At 34.4% G+C, this 24652-nt stretch overlaps 1 pseudogene; it reads left to right on the forward strand.

The window, feature by feature from the left end:
• Positions 1–24652, forward strand: part of LOC134375172 (rho GTPase-activating protein 20-like) — a 101484-nt pseudogene that overhangs the window by 37235 nt on the left and 39597 nt on the right.

The raw sequence follows: 24652 nt of genomic DNA on the forward strand, positions 1-24652 counted from the left end.
TAAGTTTAGGTATATTAAACCCACAATATTTTCAACTTAGAATGGGTTTTTATCAGAATGTAACACCATTGTAAGTTAAAAACATCTGTACACACACATATTCATATGTACATATACATATATACATATATATTGTGACATACATATGTTAGATTTGGTAGACAGGAAGGCTGTTCAGTCCTAAATGTTAAAACAAAAAATCCCAGGTTTTTTGGTAATTATTCAAGGCTTTAATATGTAAGATAGTTTTAAAACATTCTTTTGGAAAACTGAAATGGACTGGCTGTCAAAGAGAGTATTCTGACTTCTTTTCTTTATCTCACCTGATACTTAACTTCCAATAACAATTTGCAAAAAGTTGGTAGTGTTTCTTAAATGTTATTGCTACTGAGCACAAGAAAGCATGCTTAGCATTCTCACAAGGGAGATACTTTCTTGGAACTGTGGGGAAGAATTTTCTGGAATATGTGAAAATATCTACTCTAATTATGATGTAGCTTTTAGGTTCTATTAACTTTAGTTGTTTTAGCTGTTGTAGGGAGAGAATACTGTTAGAGCTTTGTAAATAGCTCTACCAAATAATGGACAATATCATTTTATTAGGGCTTCCCTGGATTAGAGACATCTTTTGTATGTATCCAGTTTTATTTGTTATCTTCTTAACACATTTTTTCCAGAAATCGAACATGGTTTTGAACAAGTTAGATAGTGACTTTGCAGAATCATCAATTTCCAAAACTTTGAAGTTAACATAAAACCAAGCTGGAGTCATTTCTTCATGAATGCCCATCAAGTTGTTCTTCTCAGGGTCACTAGAGAACTTCATAATCTTTGGTCATATCATCTTCCTTGACCTTTCTTCAGCATTGGACACCCCAGTCTCTCCCTTCTTCTTTTGGCTTCTTGGTTCTGTTTACTGACAACCAGCTTGTTCTGCTTTACTAGTTTCTCCTTTTCCCAAACTGTAAATGTCGATATGCCACAGGGCTCAGTACTTGAACCTGCTCTCCTTCTGTACTAACTTTCTAGATGATCTGATCTCTCCTGCAGCTTTAAAATCCCCATTTTGATGTCTAATAGCTGTTTCAAGCCTAACTTGTACAAAACCAAATTTCTTATCTTCATCTCTACCCCAGTTGCTCATGCCAGAAATCACTCTATCATCAAATCCTTTTAAGTTCTACCTTTGAAATATATCCAGAATTCCACCCCCCGGTTTTTGTGTGTGTGTGTGTGTGTGTGTGTGTGTGTGTGTGTGTGTGTGAATTTATATATTAATTTTTAGCTCCCACCAATAAGTGAGAACATGTGGTATTTCTCTTTCTGTGCCTGACTTAATCAGCCACAATGTATATCGACGAAATAAAATTTTTTAAAAAAAGCAAGATATCTCATTAATCTTTACATTAATTAGATGTTGAAATGCTATTTTTGAAATATTGGACTAAATAAAATGTATTGTTAAAGTTAAAAAAAAGAAAAGAAAAGAAAAGAAATATATCCAGAATTTCTTAGCACCTTCACAGCTACCATCTTTTGCAAACCATCATTATCTCTCTCCTAAGTTACTATATTGCAAAAAGCCTCCAAAAAGTTTTTATTTAAATAATTTTAGCCAACTCTTTACTGTAGTTTTCTTTTAAATTTTCTTTCTTTTTTGGGGAGGCAGGGGTTTTGCAGCTGGCTGATAAAGGGATCTAAACCCTTGACCTTGTTGTTATAACACCATCTTTTAAAATTTTGTTGAAGCAAGTATTTAATGCATGCTTCCACTCTTGCCTCCCTCCAGTCTTTTTGCCATCTGTTCGCCATATGGATTCTGCTGCTTCTCTGTTCAAACCATCCCCTCTTCTATCTCACTTCGACTAAAATGTGAAATTCTTTGTGTGGCCCCTAGCTACTTCATTGGCTGCTATATTCCCAGTACTTTGAATAGTATTTAATGTACTGTGGGCAATCACTCGTGTGTGAGTGATGGAATAAATTATTTTTAGATGTGGAATATGATTTGGGATTTAAAAAATAAAAGTTAAACCTTCATCAAATAGTTTAGCCACCTCAATATAGAAAAACAACACTCTGAATTAAAATATTCCATTATATTCATGTTTTTATTTAGCATCCACTAAAAAAATTATTTGCTTTAATTCTTCAAATGATTTAATTTGAAATAAATTTATCAAAAACAAGAATGTGCTCAAAAATTTATTTCAAAGACTAATGATTTTTTTTAAAAGAAACTTTAACGCATTGAACCTCTTATTTTCTTTTAAAAATGTCTTAAAGCAAGTATTCATTATGTGGTTCTTACTTATCTTAAAACATATTATGTAGGTATTTTTTCAGGATAATCGTTAAAGTTTCCTGTCCAAGCTATCTCTTCTATTAATTATGAATCAACTAATTGAATCAACTCATTTATGTATTAACCTGAATATTGACATTTTGGCATTAATGAGCTGGAGGTGATAGGTAACTTAAGTCAGTGCCTGGAGTATACTGCCTTTAAGACTTTGTAATTCATAGGTATAATATGGTAGTTCTTAATGTCCTAGTTACAAGTTATTAGCTGATATTTTTTAACTTTAACAGACCTAAAAATTGTAGATAAAACTACCTTTAATCAGGTATTATTCTTTTTTCTCTTTTTAGTGTACCATTATTTAATTATAACCTGAACTAAACTAGTCAAACTACTAGAATGCCTAATCTGCATACTAGTGACTTGGTTCATTGTTGAATCAGTAAATAAACATATAGCCACATCACATTGTAATTACTACATATATAAATTTCCTTGAGTAGCCTGAGTGTTTTCTCCACTCTTCTTTGATTCAAGTTGACCGAAACCAACTTTACTTAGTTGATAATGAAGATAAGTAGTATTTTTAACTCAGCAGGCCATATGAAAGTGACTGGTTTGGTGTTTTCTCCAGTCCTTAATTGGTATCTCTCTGTTTGTACTCATTCTTTCATAATCCAGTAGAGCTATTCTTCTCGAAAAGTTGCCATTTTTACTAGGCTATTCGAAGCTCTCAAGCTCAAATTTTTCTCTGATTAATGGGCTTGCATCATGGTATGTAATTTGTATATAAATTATCACCTTATGAAGTCCTCAGAGACAATGCTTATAGGGTCTTGTTCTCTCCTTTGTTTTTGTAATGTCAAATGCTTTGCACTAAGTGAATTCCTAATAGATGTTGTTGAGCAGTTTCTGTGTCAAGGCTGTGAGGAAGTGATATAATTAACTCCCTTCTTTGGAAATGATGTTTCTTTGTGTGTGGATCTTGCTCTATTAGTGTAACTATTTATTAGTGTCCTTTTCTGTCCTTCACTCCCTCTTTCCATTCTTGTTATTCTGTCTTTACTAATTTAATGTTTTCCTTGATCTTTAAATATTAGCATTATTGTTGATGTAAGATTGTTGGTCTCATTATATCATAGAAGCTGTCTGTTCCAATCAGCATTTTGATGATAATTTTTAAATGCTGCTTTGAATACTTCTTGCTTTTCAGCCCTTGCTCACTCTGTTTATCCAACCACTCATCCATCTATCCTGCTAAGCCCTTATCCTATCTTAGTTCATTTTGATCTTGGGATTATCACTAGGCTTTGTTCTCATAATCCAAGTCAGAATTCAGACTGTATGTGAGCTACATGATTCATCATTTTATCACTGAGAGTACTTGGAAGTGGAAGTATAGTATATATTGCAATCACATCATGTTATTATCACTATATGTAGTTTCCTTTGGTGATTTGAATGTGATTTTATTAAGATAATGACAATTGAAATGTCATAGTACTTTCTTATGCTTTGTCTCATCAATAAGACAAATGGTTGTTTTAGACTATATTTCCAGATAATATGCTTTCAATGCTGAGATGTTCAAAATAGTCATTAATATTTAATGGATAAATTTTTATTGCTGAGTAAGATACAGTTTTGATGTTGACAATGGTTTTTATAGCTTTATTTCAATAGTTATGTCTTTTTGTTCCAAATTACTTCTGGACTAATTTATTGTCTAAGACTCAACAGGATTACCCCTTATACAGGCAATATAGGGAGTTCTAACCTGATATATTACCACCAGGTAAGGTAAAACATGCTAGAACTCGATAGTTTATTAAGTTGGTTTTACTCTTTAGAGTACATGTTATAATGATTGGTACTTGCATCAGGAAGATTAATTTGACAGAAGTGAGAAGTGAGTAATATAGATTAGAGAAAAGAGCATGAAAGTAGAGAGTTCAGTTAGGAGTTCATTATGAATGAAATGACTGTAGGTTATGTGAGGGCTTGGAGTCAAGAAATTTTATTCTTTAGTTAGAATGTCCTTAAAACAAAAGAAATTATTATATGTGGGGAGCAAAAGAGGGAAGAATCAAAAGTAACACTAGGACCTTCATACGTTGCTGGTGGGAATGTCAGCTGATGCAGCCAATGTGGAAAACAGTTTGGCAGTTCTTCAATAAGTTAAACATAGAATTACCATATGATCCATTAATTTTACTCCTGGATATGTATTCAAAATTATTGAAAACAGATATTCAAATAAAAATGTGCACACAAACTTTTATAACAGCACTATGCAGAATGGCCAAAAGGTGGAAAATGACTCAAATGTTCATCAGCTAATGACTGGATAAATACATTTGGTATATTCATACAATGGAATATGTTATTCAGCAATCAAAAGGAATGAAGTATTGATACATGCAACCACATCTATCAAACTTGAAAACATTATGCTAAGTGAAATAAACTGGACATAAAAGGACATATGTATTATATGATATGACATATCCAGAATAGGCAAATCCATAGAGACAGAAAGTTTTTAGTAGTTGCCAGCCAGGAGCTAAGGGAAGTGACTGCTTAATAGGTATAGAATTTCCTTTAGGGGTGCTGAAAATATTTGGGAACTAGATGGTGTTAATGGTTGCACAACATTGTTACTGTACTAAATACCACTGAATTATACATTTTTAAATGGTCAAAATGGAAAATTTTATTTGATGTGCATTTTACCATAATTTTTAAAAAGAACTCAAAATTAAGCTAGTTAAAAAGAAGCAACACTAGGACAAGAATCACAAACTGAAAGGATTTCAGGGCCCTAGGAAGTGCAGTAGACAGTAAAGAAGTAGCAGAGAGGGAACGTGGTGAACTAGACATTGAAACCCAAATGTTTTTGAAAATCCTCTGTGGGCCAAATAAAATAAGACTGTGGAGTGCGGTTTCCAACCTCTACTAGAAATGGAGCTGAATAACTAGACTCAAGTTCCAAAAGAATACAGAGTAATCTAAACTGTTTGCTTTGTATCTCCACCATTTTAGCACAATGCCTAGCCAACACATATAGACGCTCAGCAGGTATTTAATGCATGAAAAATAAATAAAAAATAAAGAATGTGCAGTAAGGCTGTATTTTTTCTTAGTCAGTTTTATCTTCATCTCACCCCTCACAACTTATCAATTTACATATTTTAACCATCTGTATTTATTTTATTGTGGTAAAATACATATCATAAGGATTGTCATTTTAAGCAGTTTTAAACATACAATTGCATGGAATGAATTAACAATCTTTTAAAAAAATATCTCTTAAATATGTTTTCTTCTATCTTTCCTATCCTTTTCTCACTGCCAACTCAGGTGTGCAACATTTCTTGCCTAAGATTACTGCAGTAACTCCCTAATGTCTCCTTTCCTCTAAGATGCCCTTCTCTGTGTTCTTCAATATGTTACAAAACACAGTATACTGCTTAAAATCCTTTAATGCTTTCAGATAAAATCTAAGCCCCATAGCATGGTAGGGAAAATATTGATGATCTGGCCCCTTCCTCATTTGCTGCAACTCTTCCTCAGGTGCTTGTAACTCCAGACTTCCTGAACTTTCCACAGTTCCTGAAGCACACGGTGCAGGTACATGTTTGACATGTTCTTCTTAGAGTTCTCTTCAGACTTCATTGGTCTGTCTGTCTTAAAACTTTGGTTCTTCCAAGAAACCTTTCTAACCAGTCCAATCTCAGGTAGGGATTCCTGTTTTTGCTCTTCTTTGTGCCTTGGCACTTTGCATTTCTTTTATTGCACTTACCTTACCTCACTGGTTTATCATTGTGTTTACTAGTAAGTCTGAATCCCCTGTCAGACTGCTAAACCCTTAAGGCCAGGGATCTAACCTATCTTCAGTGCCTGGCACATGGCAGGTAGCCAGCAAAGGCAACCCTTATCACTATTACAAATAACTTATTATATGGTAATTGTGTGTTCAGTTAATGTCAAATGAGAATATGAATGTTAGATGTCATATAGAGATGCCAAGCAAGGATTCAGTTGAGAGAAAGTTTTCATGGAATAGATGGCATTTGGAATGGGCTTTGAGATATGAGTAAATTTCTGGAAGGTAAATTCTATTCAGTTATTCAATAATTATTGAGCAGTGACTATGTGCTCGTTACTGTAACAGGCTTTGAGGTTGTCCAGGTCCTATATAGCACTGGTCATCATAATCTCTTATTGATTACCACTTATAAACATAGACATTTCCAAGAAGTATTCTGAATTTTAGTTTATTTTGTGATTTACAACAAAGCACCACCTCTAAAACTGTACCAAAAAGTGGATTGACTTTTAGAATGAGCCTTAGCAATAAATTAAGAGATATTACTGTGGCCATCTTTCATGAAAGTTATTATCTAGTTTTAGCAAAAGAACGATTACGTTCCTAAAACTCCTTTTTGCCTTCAGAAATAGCTTCACAATCCCATTTAAAAATGAAATGTTAATATATAAGAAGCAAGCAACAGGTTAATTCTTAGACTCTGCTTGTATTTGTTAGATCATTTTAGAGCTCTGTTAATTATAACTTGTAAATCCTAATCAGGTTATATTAAGAGGCTAAATAGAAGGTTATAATCTTACCCCTCCCCATTTCCATAGTCTAAGAGACTAAAATAAACACATCTACTTTGCACTCAGATTAAAAATAAAGACTTCAGAAACACGTAATTGAGAAATACATTTTTAAGTAGGAGACACTGATTAAGATTTGTAGTTTTAAAAAACATAAAGGTTGTGTTTTTGTTTCCTTCTATGAAATATTTTTTCTTTTTAAATTATGTGGGTGCTGAGATGTTTATTTTTCTCTGAAGTACTGCGTGAATGTTTTTTAACCAATGCTGAGCTTGCTAAAGTATTAAAACATCTCTTGCCATACTTATATGTTGATCTTTAACATGACAGAGTATAGAGTATATGTTGATAAACCCACACAGAAAAATAAAAGTAATTTCATTGTGGATTCTCCTCAAAGCCACCACCAAATGTACTTATTTGACAGTATTACCGTGAAGTAGAAATGAGTTGCTATGTATGAACATCCTTTGGAATTGCTTTAAAATAAAAACCGTTTTTAAAAATAGCCTAATTAATCTTTGGCCTAGGCTAACCCCAAGCAAAAAATAATAATTTCCTAATTGCTTCTGATTAACCTTAATTTATAAACATTTAAACATTTAGAAGTATTGTTTAAACCAGAGGTCAGCAAACTGTGGCCCAGACAGACCTCCTGTTTTCGTGCATGAAGTTTTATTGGAACACAGCCATACCTGTTCACTTATGTATTGTCTATGAGTGATGTAGCAATACAAAAGCAGAGTTGAATAGTTTCAACACAGACTGTATGGCCCTCAAAGCTTAAACTATTTATTATCTGACCCTTTAAGTAATAGTTTCAGGATCCCTAGTTTAAACCATACTGCTCTCTGCTGGTTTATTACTATAACCAAAAAGCAGTTGTTTATTGGATACCTAAACCGAAATGCAAAAGATGATTTTGTCTCTCAGTATTTTCTTGTCATTCCATAAAGAGATTAAGGCTATGTAAAATGCTATTTTAGCCATTCTTTCTTCCATTTATTGCTTGCTAGCCTTGTCCTTGCTCAGTTTTGGCAAGAGTAAATGAAGCTTTCTTCCTATCTTCTATAAATTTGAAGATCACTACATAGTAAAAGATGTCATTATACCTTTTTTTGATCCCTCACCCTAAGAGAATTTGAGAGAGAAAAGATTCTTCTCTATGATGGAGAATGTGGGCATTTTCTTTTGTCCCTGCTTAATTCCAATCTATAATAGCAAGCATAAAAACCCCTTTTCCCTTTTCTTCCAAAGGATTCTAATTGATTTACTTGCCTTGTTCTTCACCTATACATCTTTTTGTTATACATAGTCCCCCATTACCCACAGTTTCAGTTACCAGCAGTCAGCCACTGTGGTTCTCAAACATCAATGTGTAGTAGTTACTTGAATGGCTTGTTAAAATACAGAATGTTAAACCAACCCTTCAGCATTTCTGATTCAGTAAGTCTGAGGTGGGCCTTAAAATTTGCATGTTTAAGAAGTTCTCAGTTATTGCTGATACTGCTGGTCAGGGGACAACACACAGAGAATGACTATAATAGAGGAAGGGATGGCTGATCACTCAGGCATTATCTCAAAGTTGTCAGGATAGTGTATGGTCCTTAGACTTTTAGTATTCCTGGGAGAGATCAGACATTATGACCCATACTATTCAAACCCAAGGAACATAGATAAGCTAGAATCCCCATTTATTATAGCTGCCAGGTGAATCGGATAGTTGGGGTGATAAGTCATGGCCTCTTACGACCTGTACTTTAATGGAGACTCTGCCAAGTTCTTGTTCTTTAAGCTCCTTTTTACTGAGACTAATAGAGAACTATCTCTTAGTTCTTGTTATTATTATTGTTATTACTGTTGCTTGGGGTTTATTTTATTTTATTTTATTTTAGTTTTTAATTGCAAAAAGAACCCTTAAAAATGTGTTAGAAAAACCTAAGCAGAAATCTGGTCAAGTAAATGAGCAGATAGGTCACACACCCCAAAGAAACACACATATTTAATAAATACATTTTAGGATCTGGTTGTGGTTGGGGGTGTGGCTGGCCCTTGGCTCCCATCTCAGGACCTCTGAACATCTTGGCTGGCTGTGTTGCTTGCCTGGATGTGGGCAAGGGATGGCCTAGGCCCTTGGCCCCTGCATGTAGACCCCTAGGCATCTCGTCTGGCTTTGTTGCTTGCATGGATGTGTCACTGTTGCTTGGGTTTTTTTTTTTATTATTATTATTATTTCAACTCTAAATTGTTTCCCTGAGATGACTCTCAATATACTTAATTATGCATTTATAAACCATACTTTAGGATTGGGTTGCTTTCACGCAACCCAATAGCTAATCATATCTGTTATCTTTTTGTCTTTCATCAGTAATCTTAATTCTACTTTTTGGGTACTTATTATTATAGTTAGTACCATATACAAATTATAAGGGAAATTTAAAGATCTTATAATCCGAGTCTAACTTCCCTACTTTACCGCTGCAGAAACAGGCAACCAAATAACTTGCACGCTACTTTGCAAAAAAGTTAGAATCAGCCCCTACCTCCCAAGCCATTAAGTCCTAACCTACTCAACTAAACTACTGAGCTCAGTCACCATGGGTGGAAGAGGGAGTTGAATCAATGTGAAATGTTTGTCTCAGAGGCTACATAGAATTTTTAAATGCACATATTTTGAAACCATGCTTACTTGTAAATCGCCTTCACTTAATTATGGTATATTTTGACTACTGTAAATAGCTTCAAATCTGTAAAATGAGGGATAACTTGTACCTTTATTGCTGATTGTTTCTTTCTTCTTCAAAACATCATTAGGAAAGTATACAGGCAAGCAGTAGGTAGGGAGAAAATATTTCCCAAAACACATACCTGACAAATGACTGCTATCTAGGAAACATAAAGAAATTGCTACAACTCAGTAATAAAAAGATACATACATGATTTTTAGATAAATAGGCTAAAGATTTAAGGACAGTTCCCAGTGAAGATACACAAATGGCCAATAAGAACATGAAATAAATTAATTAGTTATCAGAGAAATGAAAATCAAAATCTTAATGAGATGCTACTATACATCCACTAGAGTAGCTAAAATTCAAAAGACGGACACCACCAAACCTTGGTAAGGTTGTGGAGAAACTGGAACTCTTCTACAGTGTTGCTGGGAATGTAGAATGGTACAACCACTTTGGAAAACTAGTGTTTTTTCTAAAATTAAACATACACTTGCTCTGTGACCCAAAAGTTCCACTCTGAGGTAGTTACCCAAGAGAAATGAAAACATAGGTCACAAAAAGAACAATAGAACATTTAATAGCAGTTTTATTCATAAAACTGGAAATGGCCCAGATGTCCATCCGTAGGAGAAGAGATAAACTTTGGTATGTTCATACATTGAATACTATTCAGTAATATAAAGGAAGGGATTACTCACAAATGTAACAATATGAATGAATTCCAAAAACATGCTGAGTAAAAGATATCTTACACAAAAGAGAATATACTGTGGTGTCATTTACATAAAATTCTAGAATAGGCAAAACTAATCTTCATTGGGAAATAGTGGTTGCTTATGAGGAGATGGAATAGAGACTGACTGGTATAAGGAGTTTGGGGGTTGATCATGGAAAAAGATATGACCATTGGACAGGATTGCCTGAGGAGATAAGTCGCTCATAGCATGAAACTGTCCAGAGGCTTATGGCAAGGGGCCACCATCCAGAAGGGGAGGAGGACAAGGGAACCTCCTACAGGAGAGGAAGATCAGAGAGGATATCTCTGGCGGTTACATGTCCAGGTAATGTTGCACAGTAGCATGGCGGTGGCGTGGGGGACTAAAAATCTGCTCATTTGGGCTGTTTTTCAAATAATTGGGTGTGTAAACTTGAATTTGGTACCAGCGAGCTTTTGAGCTAATAGGTCTCAGCATACAATGAAAAAATAAACAACCTAGGGGCCAATGCATAGAGATAATTTATAGAATTACTGAGAAGGGACAAGAGGAAATATTCTGGAATGATAATAATTTTCTGTATCTTGATAGGGATTTAAATTACACAAATGAATACATTTGTCAAAACTCAGTGAATATACACCTAAGATTTGTGCATTTGTGTATTTCATTTTTAAATTAATTTTATATCAAAAGAAAATTTCTAAATAAATATTGAACTCTAATGATATGCATACCAAAATATTTTGGAAGATATGCACTGCTGTATGCAGTTTGCACTGAATGCCAGAAATAAAATGAATAAAGAGATAGAAGGATAGATAGTTGAGTAGGTATATGATAAAGCAAGTACATAGAATATTAATGGTAGAATCTACATTGGAGTATACATGTGTTTACTATAAAACTATTTCAGCTTTGCTTTATGTTTCAAAATTTTTATAATGAAACTTTAAAGACTGTTGTGTGGAGAATAGACTGGAGACCAATAAGGACACTATGCCATTGCATTAAAAACATTATAGAATTTTATATTTCTTGTCCAACTATCAGCTGTACTCTTATAAAAACTTGGTTCTATACTTGATCATTTGAATAGCTGATCTGTGGCATTTGATCTGTTACAGGAAAAGTCCTTCTGCTAGTGTTGACACATCTGCATTTCTGTCATCATTTATGTGCTCCAGTAGGACTCTGCTGATTGATGCCCCAGTAGAGCTGAAAAGAGGCCTGCAGAGGCAGGAGCGACACCTTTTCCTATTCAACGATCTGTTTGTTGTGACTAAAATCAAGTAAGTATACTGCATACTCTCTCCCAGTAATCATTATAAGATTGCATTTCCACTAACAAAGATACCTTTTCTACACAATGTTTACCATAAGAATGTCTGGCCTCTATTACTAAAGCTAAGATCTGTAGTGAGCTTCTTTTGTTTTTGCCAAAAAAAGTCAATTGTTATTCATGCAACAAATGTCTATTTAATCTCTGTTCTGTGCTATGCTCTGAATAAATTTATTCTAAGATGCAATGAAGAATGTGATGGGTATGGTCCCTGCACTTTGGGAGCTTAAATTCTTATGTGTCGGGGAGGGAATTATAGATTGTGATTAGTGCTATGAAGAAAATAGGGTGCTGGGTGAAGTAAAATGGGGGGAGATATATATTATGTAGGTGAATTAGGACCAAAAAATAATTGAAGTTCAATGAAAAGCAACCAGCTATTCAGGTATTGTGAGAATAAGCATTCTAGGTAGAAGGAATAGCAGGTCTAAAGCTGGTGAGAAAGGTTGGTCCTTGGAGGAGTTAAAAGGCCTGTGTTACTGGAACATAATGAACAAAAGAAGAATGATAGGAGTTAAGATTAAAGTAGACAAGGGTTAGGTTATCATGGTCTTTGTAGGTTATATTAGTTATCTATTGCTAAATTAACCCAAAACATAAGAGTTTAAACTATAAACATTTTATAGTTTCTCTGAAGACAGGAAGCTGGAAGTGTTTATCTGGGTGGTTCTGGCTCAATGGGCCTCATGAAGTTGCAGTCATTTGTTGGCCAGGGTTGCAGTCATCTCAGGCTTGACTGAAGTTGGAGAATCCACTTTCAGGTTCACTCATGTGGATTCTGGCAGCCTCGGTTCCTCACTGGCTGTTGACCAGAGGCCTTAGTTCGCGCGTGCGTGCGTGCGTGCGTGCGTGTGTGTCAGCAATGGAGAGAGCACCAAAATAGAAGCCATATTCTTTTATTTTGGAAGTGGTGTGCCATCATTTCTGACATACTCTATTGGCCACACAGATCGTCTTGGTACAGTATGGAAGAGAACTTCGCAAGGGTGTGAATATCAGGAAGTAGGGTTCATTGGGTGCCATCTTGGAGGCTTGGTTCCACAAAGGTTGTGATAAGGAGTTTGGATATTATTCCAAAGGGTTTTAATTGGGGGAGTGGCATAATGTGATTCATGTTTTTAAAATATCATTCTGGCTCATGTTAGATAATGGATTGAATAATGGTAGGCAAGAGTGCAAACAAGGAGACCAGACAGGAGGTTATTGTAGCAATCCTGATGAGAGATACGGAGGCTTCATCTGAGGAAATGACAGTTAAAAGAAGGATACAGACATATTTGGAATATACTTTAGAAGTACCTAAGAGAATTCACTTTCTGTTCAACACTAAATGTTCATGTTCAGTGTTAATGCATTAATACCCAGACTAGAACATGGTAGCTACTACTTGCTCCATCCCTCATTCTCATTATTTATGAAACATCATGAACGATAAGGGTATTTTAACAAATTCAGTCTCATCAAAGGGATTATTAGTCACTAGAGAATAGTAAACACTTTTTCCTAATACCTACACTCTCACACCTAAGTTGTTCAGTGTCATAAATGAGACATGGGCAGGGCTAAGTACTAATTTTGCAACATGCTATATTTAATCTGAGTGGTATTAATAGCAATAAAAACCAAACATTTATTGGGATCTTATTGTATGTTAGGTATTATTCTAAGTACTTTAACCCTTATAACAGTTCTACATGGTGGGTATTTTTTGCCTCATTTTACAAGAGAAATTGATACTGAGAGAAGTTAAGTGACTTCCCTAAGATCACAAAGTAATTAGTTGAGCCCACATGTGAACCTAGGTCCATCTTATTTCAAATTTCATTCTTTTAACCCATATGTGGTCTGCTGCCTCTATTACTCTTTGTTTTCTTCTGGATTTCATAGATTTCTCAACCATATAGTTTTTATTAACATTAAATCAGTCTTTCCCTTTGTGATGAGTAAAAGTGTCCAACTACTCATCTAGTAAGAAATGGAATGAAATGTTTAGTGAACTGTTCATATATTTTTTTAAATGCAAAGATAAAGAAAACAGTTTCAGAATGTGTTTTGAATAGAAATAATACAATGTAATTATATTTGGATGTTGATGTTATGAGGAATACAGAGAAAGAAAAGTCTCTCCTATGCTTTTGCACTAGGTCCACTTAAAGCTCTAAGTAGGGAGGCTATTAACACAGGAACAAATCATTATTTTTTAAAAATGTAGTTTAGTTATGATTTTTTTGCTTAAAAGTTATTAGATGGGTTCTATATTCTAGGTATTATAATAGGAGAATCACAAATGTCTCATTTAATTTTCCTAACAAATTAGAGGTGGGAAAGGGAGAGGGGAGGAGGGGTTAGCAAGAAATTAGTTAAGGGGCACAAACATTGATTACATTTTGCAAACATGAGTATACTAATGATCCTGACTTGATCACCGCATATTGGTGATCAATAAAAAAAACTGTCAAAAAAATAGTAGGAAAAAATCATAACAATTTTCCTAACAAGTCCCCAAAACAAGAGTTGTTTTACATATTGAACACAGAGGCTCAGTGAGGTTTGTTGGGTACTAGAAAATGGCAGACCTGGGGTTTGAATGAAGGCCTTAATTCCAATGGCTGGTTCTTTTCACTTTACTGCATTGTGCTCATTAGGTACAAAGCTTTTTGCTCAGCCTGGAGGTAGATACACAGACAACAAAAATTTATTATAATAACCCATTTCCTAAACTTTAGAACCTTAAAGACTATTTACTTGTAACATGCATCTAGTTCATAGGGAGGAATGTATTTTCCTTTATCTTTAGATTTTTTTCCTTTAGCAGTTGTAGTAATATTTATCATAGAGGGCCTTTGTTTTCTTACCTGAAGTTATTTATGTTCTGTTTACTGGTAGCATCTAAGTGGTTTTTATGTAACCTAGGTTTTGGTAAAAACTTTTTATATAAGGACAATTTCTTTTCCACTAGAAAATTGCTGTTTTAGATATATTGGAAAAATGTGTGCCAATCTTCTACTTCTATAGCTCACTTTTTATTTTGATTGTACCTAAAGTCACACAGTTTGTTTCCAGACTGCTTTTGAGAGAACTCTTTGTGTCCACTTCAATGCTTTTATGAAGTGACAAAACTTATATGAATTGATTTAAGGGTTGTTTTTTGAGAGATTCAATTCATTTTAGTACTTTCTATATCTGCTGGGGATATTTAAAAGTGTGAGTGATCTAAGTTGTTTTTACGTATTTTTTTGCCATAAACCCAAGACCCTTGGGATAAAACATGGATATTTGAGGAGATAATTATATTATTATTGAATCCTGCCACATTGCAAAAATTTTGACCACCACTTTTCAGGAAATCGCTTACATGATCATTCTTGTAGCAAACATTTAAATATATTCACAGATCCTTCTTAATATGAAAGAACTTATTATTTTTATGAAATGAACAGCAACCAAGAAGAAATAGCCCCCTGCAATACCAAACCTGTTTATTTCCTGTCACTTCTCACTTTTAGATGAAGGATTGGGTAGTACTGTGAATCAATATATTTGCTGAAATTATCCAAGACTAGCAGTTAGTCTTTATACTTAGCCATGAGGAAGTAGGGGATAACTTAATTTCCATATTATATCACCTCATCTTCATGCTTCATTTGGAAACTGCTTTCAATCTTTAGTTGAACCTACAGAAATAAACTCAAGCGGGATAAATCATTGACTAGCTACTTACATATTTATTTAGTCAAACTAAATAAATTGTAGTAAGTGCAATAATATAGAGGATGTTAAATGCTTCCTTTTATTGGCTAAAGTGTTACATTTGCTCCATTTTGTGCTGAATGTTGAAAGCGTTTGCTGAAAATTGTTTTCAGTTTATTGTCATTGTTTTCCTTACTAAGTTAGAAAAGTGTTAAAGCTAGATGAGTTATTAGAGACCACTTTTGATATTCATTAGAAAAATAAATAAGAATTGTTTTTCCAATAAAATTATGGTTTTTCATTTTTTAAAACAGCATCTGTTGTATAGACATTAAAATATTTAGAAAAGTTAATATTTTTTAATAGTCATAGAGCACCTGTATTAGTCTGTTTCTGTTGCTTATAACAGAAGTATCTGAAACTGGGTAATTTGTAAAGAAATAATATTTATTGCTTATAACTGTTTTTGGTAACTGGTAAGTCCAAAGTCCAGGGAACACATCTGGTGAGAGCCTCATTCTTAGTGATGACTCAAAGTGCCACAGGGTATCATATGGCAAGAATGGCAGAAGCGAGAGAGAGAGAGAGAGAGAGAAAGAGAGAGCAAGCTTCTCATGAGCTCTCCATTTGAAGCCATCAGAACCACACCCATAACCACCATTAAACCATCAATGGATTAATCCATTCACTAGGGCATAGTCCTCACTATCTAATCACCTCTTAAAGGCCCTACCTTTCAATTACCATCATAGGATTTCTCACCCTCTTAATACTGTCACAGTGGGAATTAAGTTTCCAACATGAGCTTTCAGGGGACAAACATATCTAAACTACAGCAGTACTCCTATGGAATTTACAGAGAGAAAATGACTGTACTTACCTCACACCCTCTTAAGCCATCACTATTCTCATATTTTATTTCCTAAAGCAAATAGTAAACAATAATGAGTTCTGTTTAAGTGAAAAAGATGAAGTTAAACAAAGTCTGAGTATTAATTCATTATCAATAGAATTGCCATGATATACTTGTGGAATACATCTTGATCTATGCCCTAAAATATATTTGATAAGATATCTTCATCTTAGAATATGGAGAAAGCTCCCTAGAATCTTGTGTATTTCAACATTACACTTTAATTCCTTACAGTTTAAAGATTGGAGGACAGGAAAGCAAAGTATATCTGTTATCTTAATAAATTTACAGTAAGGAACTACATTGTAGAAATAAAGATTTGGTTTTAGGGGTTGTTTTGTTTTGTTTTCAGCCAGTTCATGTTAGATTTATATATTTTAAAATTTTTGTAGCATAATGCTATTGGACATTGAGAGTGACAAATCTGAAAAAGTACACTGTGACCTCAGGACTGTTCATTTTAATAAAAAGCTTTATTGGAATACTTCTTTTAAATATTTTTAAGCTCGCCCATCTAGCTTTATGTACAAAAACGTTCGTATTAGTCCATTTTGTGTTGCTATAACAGAACACCTGAGACTGGGTAATTTATAAAGAACAGAGGTTTATTTGGCTTACAATTCTGGGACAGCTGCATCTGGCATGGGCCTCAGGCTGCTTCTGCTCATGGCAGAAAGCGGAAGGCAACTGGTGGGTAGTAGCAGATCACATGGCAAGAGGAAGAGATCACATGGAGAGAGACAGAGAGAGAGAAGTAGTTAAGTCTTTTAAACAACCAGCTCTCGAAGGAACTAACAGAGCAAGGTCTTACTCAGGACCCCCATCCCCCAGGGAGAGAAATCAATCCATTCATGAGGGATCTACCCCCATGACACAGCTTCCAACACTGCCACATTGAGGATCAGATTTCCACATTTGTTTTGGTAGGGATAACACATCCAAACTCTATCAGTGTTCATGAGATTTCTCCCCCAAACTCTGAAGTAAACTAACAGCCTCATCAGAAAAACCTTATAGCTCTGGAGAAACAAAAAAGTAGGCTAAAGATACAAATGCAAAAGGGAACTTTGTGGAAAGATACTTCATCCAGGTGCTTTATAGGAATGGCAATATCCAGAGCTTTTTATAGATACATAGTAGTTAAGGGCATGAATAAGATCATGAATCAACACTGCCTAATTTCATATTCTAGCTTACTACTTAAGCTGTTTTGACTTTATAGATTTTGTTTGATATTACCTAAATAGTTGCCACCAAGAAGTAAGATTTTGTCTGTAATCGAGTCTATTTCATAAACAAAATCTAAAGGTTTATAGCAGTAGGGTGAGATATAGAAAGAAGCTATCATACCACACAGACACTTTTCAATTACACTTAAAATCAGTGTACCCTATGGAAAGTATAAATGAGACTTTGAATCTAGATTATCCTTCATTTATACTTCCTGAAAACCCCTTTTTCATTTTATAATCCCACTGAATAGTTTTAGCTTTAAATATTCTGTAGATCAGAGGAGTTTTACGGATACTTTGAAATGTATCTTTTTAAAAAATTTTAACGTCTCAATATACACTGTAGTTGATTTTCATGACCCTTTACCCGTTCCTCTTCTCCCGTTCCTATCTCCCCTCTCCCCCCACGTCATATCTATTCACTTGTCTTAAAAAGTTCAAGGAGTTGTTGTGATTGATGTGTATTTAAGTCTCAGGTCTATCGTGAGCATTAAATCTGTCAATTAGGTGAAGATGGATGGTGGTTTCCATAACAGGGGACTAAACGGTATTAGGTAGAAATTGTCAGAAAGCAATTTCACCACTATCTTAAAGTAGATGACCTTCAGAGTCCCCAGAGATGAATGCTAATTTTGTCAACTCTGCTTTTTTGTTTGTTTAAGTTTAGGTTCTGTTTTTAGGCTACAGTTTTTCAGTTTTAGCTGGAATATAAGGGAAAATAGTGGAACAAAATCTTAAGAAAGGAAGTTTAAAATAATCTGTGCTTCTAAAGGCTAGAAAATATTGTTACCATTTACTTAGAAATGTACTATAAATTCCTCTAATTTCAGGTTTTTTTAGTGCATCTCTCTTAAGATAAAAATTTTATAAACATCTTAATTAAATCGTGTGTAGTTTTTGTGTTCAGCCACTGCAATCTTTTTGGAAGTAAGCAAAGTATAAATAATAAATTAATTTTTGTAAGAGCAGTAAATTTAAAATTAGATTTTTGATCCAAATGCAGTGCTTAACATATAGAAAATTAAAACAAGCCAGTTTATGGCTATTTGCTGCCGTAAATGCAAGTGTGACGACTAAATAAATGTTTCACCAAAGTTTCAGAGGGTTTCTTGGGCCAAGGTAGCCATTCATGTTACGATTTACTGGCTGGATACTGAAGATTAATACAATGAATAAGATATTCTTTAATCATGATTAGTGAAAACTGCCCTCTTATCACAAATACTGAAGCTCCTGTAAAATTTAAGACACAAAACAAGAGATCCTGTTTGGTTTTTATCTTTCTAGATATAACAACAACTTTAAGATAAAACATAAAATTAAATTAACTGATATGTGGACAGCAACCTGTGTGGATGAAGTGGGAGAAGGCAACACCAAAGCCATGAAATCCTTTGTCTTGGGCTGGCCCACAGTGAACTTTGTGGCCACTTTCAGGTAAGAACCTCAGCTTGTCCTGTATTTACCTGGGTTAGCTACTGTGATAATTTCTTGTCTGGAGAGAAAAATTTAATAAAATCTTGTTCCTTTAATTTTTTAAAAGAAAATGTTTTATTCTGCTTGAGTACTCACTCGATCACTCATGTTTTGACACACACCCCCAATGAAAATACTTGTGTGCTTTATGTTTCTCCCAAAGAGCTTTTAATTAAAATATGTGAAAATTAATGGTAAATATTGGGAACTCCTGGGATCATTTTCCATCATTATAAAATGATTATTAAATGTCCAATTAAGTTTGACTAACTAGTTTATACTGACAAAAACTTTCCAAAGAAAGTTTTTCATTATATAAATAAAATTAATGTCATGAAATACTGGGTTGCCTGAATTGTGTATTAAGTCTGATTTAGTATCTATAGAAATATAATAATCAGAAGCAAATTTATGAGTTTAAGGAGTAAAAGTTAGTTTCCCAAGACTCACTTTTCGGCTGAGATGGGGTTGGAGAATATATGAATACAAAATATTTGTCGTCTTATCCTGAACATACTTAATTGTACTTTTCAGTTAGGGTGAACAACCAAAATTCACACCTGTGAATTTTAAACAGTGTGCCCCAACTCCAGTATTTATTTTACACTTAAGAGTTAGTATTTATCACATGCAAATGATGCTCTTCATTCTGCTTCTCTTCACACTACCACCAAACTCCTTAGGCACCATTCTAAAGCCACATAACTAAAATTTTCCAAGCTGTTAATTTTCCATTAAAGGACAGGCATGTCATTATATTCTGTTTTGCAGTATTGGCCTACGCCAAGATTTTAACAGCTTATTTGGAAGAAACATGTATTTGTATCATTCTCTGCATGATGTATTTCTGTAAAGGACACTTCAAAAAGTTTGTGGAAAAGTAGAATTGAAAGATAATATGAATCTTTCCATGAACCTTTTGAAGTATTCTCATATTATCATTACCTATTGCTTAATCTTCTTGGAGTTGCAAGTGAAAGGAAGCAATTTCAACTGAGGGATGTGACTACATAATATTTTTAATCAAGGATTTTCCATGAAACTTCTTTCTAAGAAGAGGGGAAAATGTGGAAACAAGTTTTACATACATTGTATTGCTCAAACTATGGTTCTTTACCCAAGTGATCAAAGTTAACATTACCAGTGATGTCATGTAGATATCATATACCCCTTGATATAATGTGACGAGAAAAGCAATTCATCTCTGTGATATTCCTACCCCCAAAACCATAATCTCAGTCTAATCATGAGAAAAACATACAGGAAACACAAATTAAGAACATTCAATAGGTTATCTGACCAGTACTCTTTAAAACTGTGAAGGTTAAAAAAAAAAAAAAAAGGCAGACAAACAAACAAAACAGGGAAAGACGGAGAAACTGTCACAGACCAATCACTAAGGAGACAAATGTAATGTGCTATCCTCAATTGGCTCCTCGAACAGAAAAAGATCATTAATTAAATAAAAAACAAAAGTGGTGAAATCTGAATAAGATCAAGAGTTTGTTAATAGTAATGTACCAATATTGTTTTCTTAGTTTTAACAAATAGGCCATGATAATGTAAGAGGATAACATTAGAGGAAACTGGCACTGGATGAGTAGTATACAGGGAATCTCTGTGTTATCTTTGTAACTTTTCTGGAAATCGAAAATTATTTCAAAATTAAGTTTATTTTTTTTAAAAAGTAAAGTGTTGAGTTCTGCCTCTGGAATGCAGAGTGAGGTCTTAACAGACTGGCCACCCTACAGATAACAACTGTAAACTCTGCATAATATACAAACAGCAACTACTGAGGGTTTTGGAGAGTGAACAAAAGTTGAAAGATTTGGGAGAGGCGTTGAAACTTGGAAGAAGGCACCACACTGGGTGCGTTTCCTATTTTTAAGGCTTTAGCTTGAGGTCAGGCTGCAGTCACATCATGGTATGGTGCAACCAAAACTGACAAAAGCCCACAATCTTTCTGGGCTGAAGAACTAGAATACAAAGTCCAGATCAACCACAGTTATTGGAAAGCAAAAGTAGAAATCTCAGAAAGGAGTACATTAGAGAAGGGAATCTCCAAATTCTGTGTATAGATACTGCCCAAGTCTGTGGCTGATTGCTGAACCTCACATGCATGGGATAGACTCAAAGCACTTTAAACCTAAGACTAAAAGAATTGAACTGAGCTGCTGCCCACCACAGATAAGATAGAATTTATAGCTTCATCTAATCAGGTTAGTTGTCTGTTAAAACAAAAACATCAACACTGTTTTGCAGTTATAACAGAATATGGTCTCCAAAACAAAACATTCATAATGTCCAGAATACAATCTAAAATTTCTTGACATATGAATAACAAGGAAAGAGAAAAGATAATAAAAGCCAATCCTGAGATGACCTATGTGTTGAATTCCCAGAAAAGAACTTTAAAGCAGCTTTTTTAGGTATGCATGATAGATAAAAGGAAAATTCAATTGAAATTAATAAAAAGATAGGAAATCTCAGCAGAGAAAAAGAAAATATAAAAAGGACCAGATAAAAATTCTAAAACTGAAAACTGCAGTATCTCAAATAAAAAATCTCCCATATGGCCTTCCTTGCAGAATGGAAATGAAAGAGGAGTCAGTGAATTTGAAGATATATCAGTTCAAATTGTCCAATCTGAAGAACGGAGAAAACAAAGATTTTTTTAATGAAAAAATGTATCAGAGACTTGTGAAAAAATATTAAAAGATATAATATACGTATTAATGAAGTCTGAAAAAGAGGAGAGAGAGGGTTTGGAGCAGTAAAGAAATAATGGTTAAAAACCTCCCAAATTTGGTGGAAGACAAAAATGTACATATTCAGGAAGCACAGTATTCCAAAAGGAAGAGTATGAAGAAAACGACACCTGGCCATGTTATAGACAAATTTCTGTAAATCAAAAGAGAAAAGTCTTGAAAGCAGCCAGAGAGAAAACAACATGTTACATATAGCAGAACTGCAATTTGAAATTTTGTGAGATTTTCATTAGAAACTATGAAGGGCAGAAGACAGTGGAACAACATCTTTAAAGTGTTCAGATAGCCCAGCAACCACCACTGAGCACCGCAGGAAGCGCCATGGGCTCTGGGCCATGGGTTTCTGGGCCAAGATATTTCCATCCATATGCCAAATTTCTCTTCAATCTCTTTAATCTCAATATTAAGCATACTTTCTTAAGCATGGCCCTTTTCACCTGCAAAATCTTTCTAAGATAATTTATTTGTATGGCCCTTTAAGCTGCAAAAATACTCTGGAAGATAATTAACCCAGTTTTTCTGGTGTGGAAACTGAGGCTTAGAGAGGTTAAGTGACTTACGATCACCTAGCCTGCATATAATTTGGAAACCAGGTGTTTGAATTCCAAATCAAGTTGTTCTTTCCACTGTTAAGAAATACCTCCCACTGGTATAATACCATTTGTAAAAGAGCAGTAAAGGAGGACACTGGGTCTGTCTTGTATCTATCCAAGAGGATTTAATGAAACCACACTTGACTATGTAGTTTTTCCTAAAGGGCATTTTCACAGCAGGATTCTCCAAAACACAGTTGTGCCGAGGTTGCAGCTTACATGTGTAACTACATCTGTTACAGGCTGTTGATATTTTCACCTGGATTGACAATCTTAAACATGCTAGCATAGTTTTTTACATGGTTTAATTTTTTCTCTCTCATTTTCTTTGATTGCAGTTCTCCAGAACAAAAGGAAAAATGGTTCTCTCTCCTTCAGAGGTACTTTTTCAGTATATGTGTTTTTAGTCTTTAACCTGTAATAAATGAATTAAAGCCTTTTCTGCAGAGATGTTCCCCAAACTATTTTCCTTCTCTTTGGTAGAAATTGTTCATTTGTCCTCAGAATAAGCTGTTGTTTAGATTGTACATTAGCTACTACTTACTGTAAATAATGTTCTCTCATTACATGTATTTCGTACTTTCTCAGAAGGAGAACATTGAGGTCTAGTTAGATCATTTTAGACAGAATTTAGGTAATATTCTCTCCCATCTCTTTCTGTTGTCTCCAACCTACCAATTGGAACTATCAGTTTCCTCAAAGTGTATACTGTTTCCACAAATTCAGGGCTTTCTGCTGAGCACCTCAAAAATGAATTTTATTCCTGCTATTGAACATACAGACTAAAATGGTCAACTTAGGCACGTCTGTTAGACCCACAATTTTTTCCCCTTTCTCCCCTCTCCTGCTTCCTAAGCAATGGGATAACCAAGATTTACCCTCTGCTGGAGAGCTAAATGAGAAGTCAAAAGCCATTGCTTTGGTTCATCCTAGTTAAAAGTATCATATATGTTCCTGTACTTTTTAGTAAGGTGCCAGACCTGTCCAGAGAAGACAGGGAAGCTTTGAAGATTAAATATCTCCTAGAGGTGACTTTAGCTGATTGTGCTTCTCAAACCTCATCTGACATGTATGTCCCATTCTTTTTTGTGCCCATGCCTAATGTCCTGATTTTTTAAAATTTCCTTCCAACCCATGATGTAATCTGAGTTTGCTGAGTCTTTCCATTTGTCTTTTTTAAAACAGCATATAAGTAGTATATTGAGAATATTAGCAAAATAGATTGATTTTTAAAATAAGCCATTAGCGAATTCCATCTGACTCAGTGTTGTTTTGAATTGTTGTTGCATTTGATTAGATACATCAATGTAGAGAAAGAGAAGGACTACCCAAAGAGCATTCCGCTCAAAATCTTCACCAAGGACATTGGAAATTGTGCCTATGTAAGTGTTTCTAAGCCAGAAAATTAAATTCCAAGTCCCTGCATGAATAAAAAGAGAGACAGGCAGGCAAACAGACTGTGTATGTGCTATAGAAGGTAGGCATTTTGAAATACGATAGGGGGAAAATGCATTTTCCTGGATATATTTATGTCTTTGTATATATGAAAAGTAAACCTAGCAAAAATAAAGCAAGAAAGATTCATATTAACTACAGTATTTAACATTTACACTTGGAAAGAATATTGCTTGTCAGATGTCTTTTTCCTCCCTCTGGCATGAATGTTTCTCTGGATCTTTTCAATAGCAGCTGCAGAGGCTTTTAGTAAATCTACTTCCATGAGGTATTTCCTTTTAGTATTAAACAATTTTTTTTCCAACGTATCACTTCTTAAGTAGAGAGTGGTTTTGAAAAGTTTTCATTCTTTAAGTTTTTAGGGATTGAATCCCTCAGGTTAATAAGTGGAAGATCTGAGAAAGATGATATTTATAAGGGAATCAGCATTTTTCTAGATCACAGTATTTGTCGTTTTGGTCAAATTAATATTAATTCTTTAACCCTAGTTGTTATGTTTAATTTGATGACTGAAATTATAGTACAAGGGCCAAGATGTTATCAGTGATGAACAAGTTGGAAACTTATGAAAGTTTTTATGATACTATGGACTATCATACTTCACAGCAGCTCTAGATTACATTGGATAGCTTTATTTGTGTGTAGAAAATACATGCAAAACAGTTATGTTTGGGAGAAAAGCAAAAGCTATGCAAATGTTCTGACCAACTCCTGAGTGTGAGATATCGCTGCTTGAGGAAAGTACTCAGATTTTTATGGTATGAGACTACAGAGATCTCCTGCAGCAAAGTAGGAAAACAACAACAACAA

This window comes from Cynocephalus volans, chromosome 4 (genome assembly GCF_027409185.1).
Source record: "Cynocephalus volans isolate mCynVol1 chromosome 4, mCynVol1.pri, whole genome shotgun sequence".
NCBI lineage: Eukaryota > Metazoa > Chordata > Mammalia > Dermoptera > Cynocephalidae > Cynocephalus > Cynocephalus volans.